We start from the raw sequence: 8,703 nt of genomic DNA, 5'->3' as shown, positions 1-8,703 counted from the left end.
TTAAATTGATGAATTGTTTAACAGAGTTGCGTCACAGTCAGTTGGAGTTATACAGACATCAAATCTCTCCTGTTATGGATGTACGCACGAATACATATAGATTGATTTATACAAATAGCACGGTTTTAATATAATTTCACAGAAATATTCATTGGAGACTTTCTTCCAAAACCCTTCAAATCATTAAGGTATGTTAAAAAGGTGACCAGAAGGGGCTTTCTTGAATGTGGCTATATAGTAGGAACATTGAGAATTTCCTTGTCAGATTGGTTTGATTTTTTTTTCAGTTGACTTCTACCGAAGTGTTTAAGCCAGCTGTGAAACTCAGTTTGGCGATCTAGGGACATCATAATTCTCTTGTTTGTAATTCTAATCAAAGAGCTATAAAAATAAATTTTATAATTTTATACTTCTTTGTTCTAATAACATCTCAATTGGCAGGATTAAATCCAACGGACCAATCTTTTTCCCATGTCCCTGGTGAATAAGGTTTAGGTCTCTTACTTGGATCTGATAGCGAGATAGACAACAGTATCTCGTGAAAAAGTCTAAAAAAACAAGGAAAAATATCAAACAGGGAATGCCACGTTCCTTATCCAAAGGATGTCATTGATATACTACAGAAAAGTAATGTGTCAAAATATTTACCTTCAAAGTCATCCTGCTGGTAGGGTGACTTTCGGAATGACTACTCCAAGTTGTTTACCTCATTATTTACTGATGGCCTTACCGAAATACAGTTATAATATGGGTTTGTTGACCTTGTTCTAGATTGTCATAAATCTCCGGTGAAACTCACTGTTTGGGATGCACTGCTGTATGTTGCGTTCTGGGGAGGCTGCGGTCTTGGGACGTGGTTTTTCCCCGTTAAATAGTTATCCTTATTTTTCTATATTACGTTTCGACGGGAAGCCATGCTGATACGGGCTGAGAATGTTGTTTTCATCACAGAAGGACATGGTTTTGGATACTGAAACGTGTTCCATTAGTTTTGATGCAACAGATGTTAGAAAGACTGGTCTACAATTCCTGTGTTTCATATACGTTATGCACATAATATACTGAACAAAATTTCTAACAAGACTCCACATAAAAATGGCTGCGTGAGGGTGTTGCACATTTCATTGCCCCTCGTGAACAGACTCAATCAAATCTTTAGTATCCTATTGTGTTGTCTGGTTGCATTCTATGCTTTCAAAGAATCTTTTCACAAATTTCTGTTTATAATTTATGCTAGTACACCATATCTTTTGAAATCTGATAAAACTCAGCAAAATTTGACGCCTGTTGACCAATACTATTATCTAAAATTGCAAATGCAATATCTTGTACGGCAATGAAATATCTTTTGCCTAGCTCCTTTTCAAGACAAACAAGCTGGATTGTTAACCCGACTGTTCGAAGAACAGGTCAAGCCTTTGCACTCACCGGTTCGCCAGTTTCTGCGTCCGCGTCCGGATTGGTTGTTCTTGCCAGTGAGTTTGTATCTTATCATGGCTTGAGGAGGACTCTATGATAAGCAGTTTTTAAATCCTACCAGGACTGAACTGTTTTGATATCTGTCTTTTGGCCTGTTTCGTCGGGCCCTTAAGGGTGTTTCTCTTGTTGCTCTGTCTTCTGAAAAGGCATTGAGTACATACGTTTTTGGTTCTTAAGGTTTGCTTTTTATATATTTATACACGAGCATTTTTGTGTTTTACATACCATGCCTTTTTGTTTCCATTACGTGTGTTAAAGATTCACCTGGAGGGGATTACGTTTATTTACACTGTCCCGTATCTTTGGAACATGGTGGGGGTAAGAGTGAGGTTGGGTGCGCACCATAAACCGGTTTAAGCTCCCCAGTGGTGTTTTTGCCACTGACCGTTCCAAGGCGATGCCCCACTGTGTTCCTTTGTTTGTTCGTTTTGTCATGTGTGCAAGTTTGCGTGTGTGTGTGTGTGTGTGTGTGTGTGTGTGTGTGTGTGTGTGTGTGTGTGTGTGTGTGAGTTTGTAAACGCTGCCAACTGGGTAATTTCGTATGAATACACACCAACGTACTGGGGATACGCCTCGAACCGGGGAATTCCCCAGTTCATTTTAACAATACCACGTTATTCCTGACCTTCAAATTAGTCATATCTCGAAATTTGAGCTGATTCTGAGCGATAGAAATTTATTCCCCGGTACGCCGGTTCTGGTCATACACATATCTCACACACAATCAGAATTTTACAACGGTGTGTATCTTTCGCTATTTACTGCAGTTCCCCAGTTTACCTGTATACAACTCATAGTACATACACACAAAGGTTTAAATTATTTTCACTAATTTAACATAATGATTTCGTCATTATAAGCTTATGAGTGAAAAGATTATATTGATTAATTCATCAATTACCAATTAAATATCTTTTTACGTTCACAAGACAGTATTACATATTTATGTTACCGCATATCTTTTCCGGTTTATTGTGTTATGCGCTTTTATTTCTAAGTTAATGACTTGATTGACAATACTGTTAAACTGAGAATATTATAATACACAGGAACATTACTCAAAATATACATTCTATATAATATTCATCGCATTTAACACCCTTTCAACTTCAGGCGCGGTGCTGAAATATACTAATTCCTTTTGAATTACCGTGCTGCATTTGAAAAAATAAATGTAGTATTACCTCCAAAGATGTTCATATATTCAGCTCATAATGCAATTACCTAATTAGTATGTAAATTCAACAGTAATTAATACAGCAAAGCCAGAGAATTTTAATACAGTTTCGTTATTTGTAAGAAAAGAACAACAACATTAGTACATTAACTTATTGATATTATTTACTACACATCAAAGAAATGCATATGAGGATCTGACTCCAGTACGTTTTAAATACTGATTAAGAACACGTGAAAATAATAAAACCTATATCATACAGTAGCTAACTCATGCAATTATCTTAACACAGGATTTTCATGCTATTTTCGCGCTGATTTTGTTCAGCAATCGCAATGTGTTGAAATCTATGATGTAAAAATGTCCCAAAAGTAAAAATGATACTAATACCTCTCAAAAACCTGTGCTGCATTTGAAACAACATTTGTTATGTCATTACCTCCTACGATGTTTATACATGTAAAAGCAGCTGTCAACTTGTTACGCAATTATCTACGTATGTTGAAGAGAAATGAATACTACAAAGCCGAAATAGTTTAATACAGTTTTATTTTATTAAGTATTTGTCAAATTTAGAGACCACATTAATCATAACATTAGTACATTATCTGAATGATTTTATCTACTACACATCAAAGAAAAATGACACAAGGATCTGACTCCAATACATTCTTAAAACTGTTTAAACACTTGGAAATTCTAAAGCCTAGATCATAGCTAACTCGTGCATTTACCTTAACACGGGAATTTCATGCTATTTTTGCGCGATTTTGGTTTAGCGACCGCCAAGTCTAGAAATTCATGATATAAAAATGTTTCAAGAAAGCATAGGCTATAAAGTGTGTTGTACATGTCCGAAATAATTGTAGTTTACGACGGTTCAAATAAAATGATAATGCTGCGGCTGCACGGGTTTAGGATCATTTGGCAAAAAATATAGAAACCGTGAGACATTAATTAAACACATGGGAATCACAGCAGAACAATTCTCATGCAAAATAAATAAATAAATAAATAAATAAAATAAAATTTGATGTTCACATAACGAACAGATATATCCTACAGAAAAATTGTCCCCAGATCCTGCAACCTGAAGCACACTATTTTAAAACTTATATCATGAATTTGCTTTATTTTAATAAGCGTCTTATCTTTATAAACTGTCGCTTTTAGCATTATAAAAGTTATTAAGTTGTTACACAAAAACCATTGACGTGTAAAGTTTGAAAGCTCAAAGTCTCAGTGCGTTACTGACATACCAAGGGTAATTTTTACAATGCATATGCTCATTAACCAAAAGGAGTTTTTTCTGTCACTGACATTCCTATCATTCTACAATAAGTATGAGTATGACATACAATTATATCTGCGCATGATATTTTCTTCGACTTCAGGTCCGTATAAGTTCAATTTGATCAAAACAACGTTTTAAGAAATTTTGTTTGTGGGAACGACCTCACACACCTGCTTATCAGTTTTGTTCATTCAGCGATATATCACACCGTGCGTTTATTGCGGTAGCATTTTATGTGGTATTTTGGGGAAATAAAGAACGAAAATTATTGATGATTGAACTGACAGTGCTGATGAAATAGAAACAATCACAGTATTCTACAGATGAGTTCCCGAGTAATTAGAAAATACAATATGTAACGCATCGTATGAATTCACAACTTATTATACGTGTACTAATCGTTTGATTGAAACTTGAAAACAGAGAAATTTTATTGCGATTGAAGGATTTTATTGAATATAAAGCTTTTAAATACATAACGATATTACTCGTTGTTACATATATGGTTATTTCATACTTCACTCATGTAACTGACCGACACAAAATAAGACATTTCCCTATTCGGTGGCACATTAACGCAGTATTTATTATGGGTGCAAGTATATTTATCTTGATTTACTGGTATTAATAGCATTGAAGGAAACACAAATATATAATAATCATAAAAATACTTACGATATAAATGTTTTGATTAAAACAACAATATCATGAATTTAAAATACCTATGACTGATTTCATTTTAATCTTCCTTGATCAGAACGAGTTTTACACGAGCATTCCGTTTCTGCATGTACTTTGTTTTGAAAGAGTACTGATAAACTTTGCGGTAAATTCAGCTGTTGCTTCAGTTTTCATTCTCCAACCTTTGTAATGTTTTACTTTATATACATTTTTGTGATCGAAACTCCAGATAGTTTTGTTTGCAATTAAATCATGTTCAGTTTCTAAAGGAAAAATCGTCACAAAATTGGGAAAAAGACTTTCCGAGTGTGGGACTCGAACACACGACCTTCACAAATTTTGAAAGATTAACTATGTAAAGTCAACGTTTTACTGAAGCCTGGTTTTCTAAAAACAAAGATAAAAACAAAACCTTTATATGGGAAAATAGGTTGGAAACAAAATAACTATGACTTGAAATGCTGTAAACTTTGTTTAAGTCTTTTTTAATATTGATTTTCAAGCAAAAGTCAGGGACTGCGAGTCATTGCGGAGTTTGAATTAAGATTCAACGATTTTTATTTCCTGTTTCAGCATATCGAACCTAAAATTTTACTAAATGCATTTAAATAAGCGCAAAATTCTTTTTTTTTTCTAAGAAAATCAAGTTTTCGTTAACCTGTTATCGGAGAGAAAAGCGCAAATAAAATTAAATGCTTTGTTTCTGTCATTCTTCCTGATTTAGAGTCATGTGTTTGCCTCAGTTCTATCTTATTCAAATTAATTACCTACTACTATTGTTTTCGTCTCAAGCCTGAGTCATGAGTTGATATCATACTCGGGGAACGTCATTTTTGTAATGCCTTATCTTTTTGAAACTTATCATTATTAAATAGCAAATGGTACTAGAATTTAAATCATGATAATGTATACAATGTATATATAATAATACACAGTTTAAATGTAGGAACACAACAACTGAACAATATACTGAATATTACGCCGATTGGGAGATTATCCAAATAAATTGTCTGTGTTTTTGTTGTATGCATGATTTCGTTTATCCGAATGGTTTTTCAAGGAACCACACTGATATGTTTGACTGTTAATTTTGTCTTTTGAACGAGTAGAATTGAAGGAAAAATAAACTGTCTGCTTAGCACAGATTCAAGGGTAGATCCAGGGATTTGGGAATTTTTTCTCGCCCGCTACGCTTGCATAGGTAATTCATCATTTGTTTTGGGGTGAAAATATAAATATGCATTTTTTCTCGCTCGCTATACTCGCATAGGCACTTTGTCTTTTGTTTGGGTAAAACCATGCATTTTTTTCTTGCTCGCTACGCTCGCACAATAAAAGTCCGACAAGTTTGCACGAGTTCCTATAAAGCTTTTTATTTTACGTTAATAAACTTTAGTAACCCCTCCCCATAAAAATCCTCAGAAATCGGGCTTAGAAATTCCATTCCGAGATACTTTTAAAAGCAAGAATAAGTCTGACGAGTCATTAAAACATGGACTATACGTAGCATGTTATTTGGGTTGATTGTATCATAAAACCTGTCCTTTTTCAATACCAAAAAAAGCACCTCAGAACGCCAAGAATGCACCAGATGGATCTATTGTTTTCAAAATGTTCCGGTGGCGTGGGGGGGGGGGGGGGGGGGGGGGGGATGAAGACATGCCCACGGACCCTCCTAGTTGTTCTACTACAAATATTTTGCACCCCTTACACCAAATCCTATATCCGCCCTGAGATTTGTGAATGCCTAACTATTTTTTTTTAGTTAAAACATAAAGAAGGAACTAAAACATACAATATTAGTAATACTTATTCTTGCAAACCAGACGGGGATTTCCGGTATCTTTACCGGTGCTGGAAAAGTCCATCTTACACCCCGGGGTGGTGTAAGATGACTCTCGTGCTGTAAATGACGTATAAGAACTACATATATGTAAAAGATTTGTGTAGTAATTTATATTCTATTTAAAAACGGAATAAAAATTCAACACCTTGACAGTTCCTATTGGTTCCTGATAGTATATTTCTCGATTCAAATCACGTTATTTTATCAAAAATTCATAACGTTACGCTGCAACTGGTAAAACAAAACCGGAACTAAACATTGTTGTTTGTTTTGAAACGTCATGACGTCTTTCGCTGCCCATACAACCAGTGAAAGAATCTTATAATATCGTTATTAACATTTGACATAGACAATTTTTGATTGAATGTCGAATGATTGACGTGCTACATGTACCTACATACAGAATATAGAACTTTCTCTATTGTCTGACCGCCTCTGTTTTCAGGTGGTTAGAACCGCTGACTTAAAATCACTCGTAAGTACTCACTGATTGAGGGCATGGGTTCAATCCTTGCTACCGACCAGGTCTCTTTATGCAAGAAAGATGGCAGCTTGAGTACTAGTACTTGATCTTTCCAGGAACGATTGTCGGGTAAACTGCCCACCTGGCATAACTGAAATAGTGTTTAAAATGGCGTAAAACCCAACAAATCAAATTAAGTCCCTCGGTTGTCTTTTCTCATATATATGATATGTAACAGGAGCTTCCGCATTCACCATTTTAATAGCTAGTTCCTCGTTTCAACTTTACACACGTACCCGGTTAGTTATACACTTGTACCTTATTTAGTCTTTACACTAACTCCCCGTTTTGTTGAAACACACAATTCCACATTTCGTCTATACACAAACACCCGGTTTGTTACACATTCACCTCAGTTGGTTTAAACACAAAATTCCCCGCTCTGAATGTGAAAAATCTCATAGCTTAACAATTGAAGATAGCTTTAATCTAAAGCCTCGGATAATTTTAAGATCATAAGAATAAGAGTTGATAGAAATATGATAACTGTAGCTACAGTAATAAAGAAGTTCCCAGTTGGTAGGTTTATAGCTTACATCCCCGATTGGTTGCGTTTACATGTATGTGTGTGTGTGTGCGTGTGTGTGTGTGTGCACGTCTGCGTGCTGTGGGTTTCGTTTCGGGGAGGCTGCGTTTTTGATACGTGGCATTCCCTGTTTGATATTTGTCTTTGTTTTTTTTATATATGTGGCACCCAAAGATCAACCGAACGACAGGAGGACATGAGTTTGACCACCTTTTTTTACCAGCCTCCGGCATTTATCAGCACAAAGAAACATTCACTTTTCCCGAACCAGAAGAGACTGGAATCAAATGTCAACCGCTACAGCAGATATTCCTCCCTTTCATGACTTCAGGACTGTTCTGAATGGACCCTATTGAATTGTGAATATCACTAAGGACCGCTTAGGACTGTTGAGGATGTTTTAAGGACAATTTACGTGAGTTGGAGTAAAATAACTCAATTTGTATGCTTTTAAATAGTTACAGTGGTCAGCATTTTTGCTGATGGTGGCAAATGGGTTTACAAGTTTTGATTTATCCAAATCATACTGCGAACATAATAAGTCTCCTTTGCTCTCCTTCTTGTTCTCATATTTACTTTTTATTTAAACCGTATTATTTACTATTGCATTTTTGGTTGCTTTTCAGGTTCTTATAGCAGTTTTGAATAAATCTGAATTTAATAAATACCGGGCGGTTTTGTTTATACGCCCAGTTTTTAGTGATCATGAGTGTCCCTTAGAACCCCTAAGTGCACCTTAGTTATTTATAAAGTCGAACTTTGTTCGCTCGAACTTGACGGGACCGGCAAAATTTGTTAGAGTTATCGGCCTTTCGAGCCATCGGGGATTGGTTCATTTTAACAAAGTGCGTACGTGGTTGCTTGACTTCAGCATGTGTATACATGTTACCGTACGCGTTGTAGCCTCCTTAAAATCCCTACAGTAAGTAGTACATGTGTTTCAAGTATTACCTTTTTCAACGATAAAAAACAACTGCTTAATTTCTCATAATGTATATTTATATGCATCATTTATGCAGTAATCATTATACAAAATCTTTTAGCTCACAAATCATTAGAAATCGACGTAAATGACATAATTTGTCTAATTTTACTTCGACCGATCATACTGTGCAGTCGTTTCTTATGTACTCTTTGAATTGTCACTGATAGTAGTTTAATTTGTTTACTGGCTTAA

The sequence above is a fragment of the Mercenaria mercenaria genome, chromosome 1 (genome assembly GCF_021730395.1).
Source record: "Mercenaria mercenaria strain notata chromosome 1, MADL_Memer_1, whole genome shotgun sequence".
Classification (NCBI taxonomy): domain Eukaryota; kingdom Metazoa; phylum Mollusca; class Bivalvia; order Venerida; family Veneridae; genus Mercenaria; species Mercenaria mercenaria.
The sequence above is the reverse complement of the archived record's forward strand: the minus strand, read 5'-3'. Positions refer to the sequence as shown.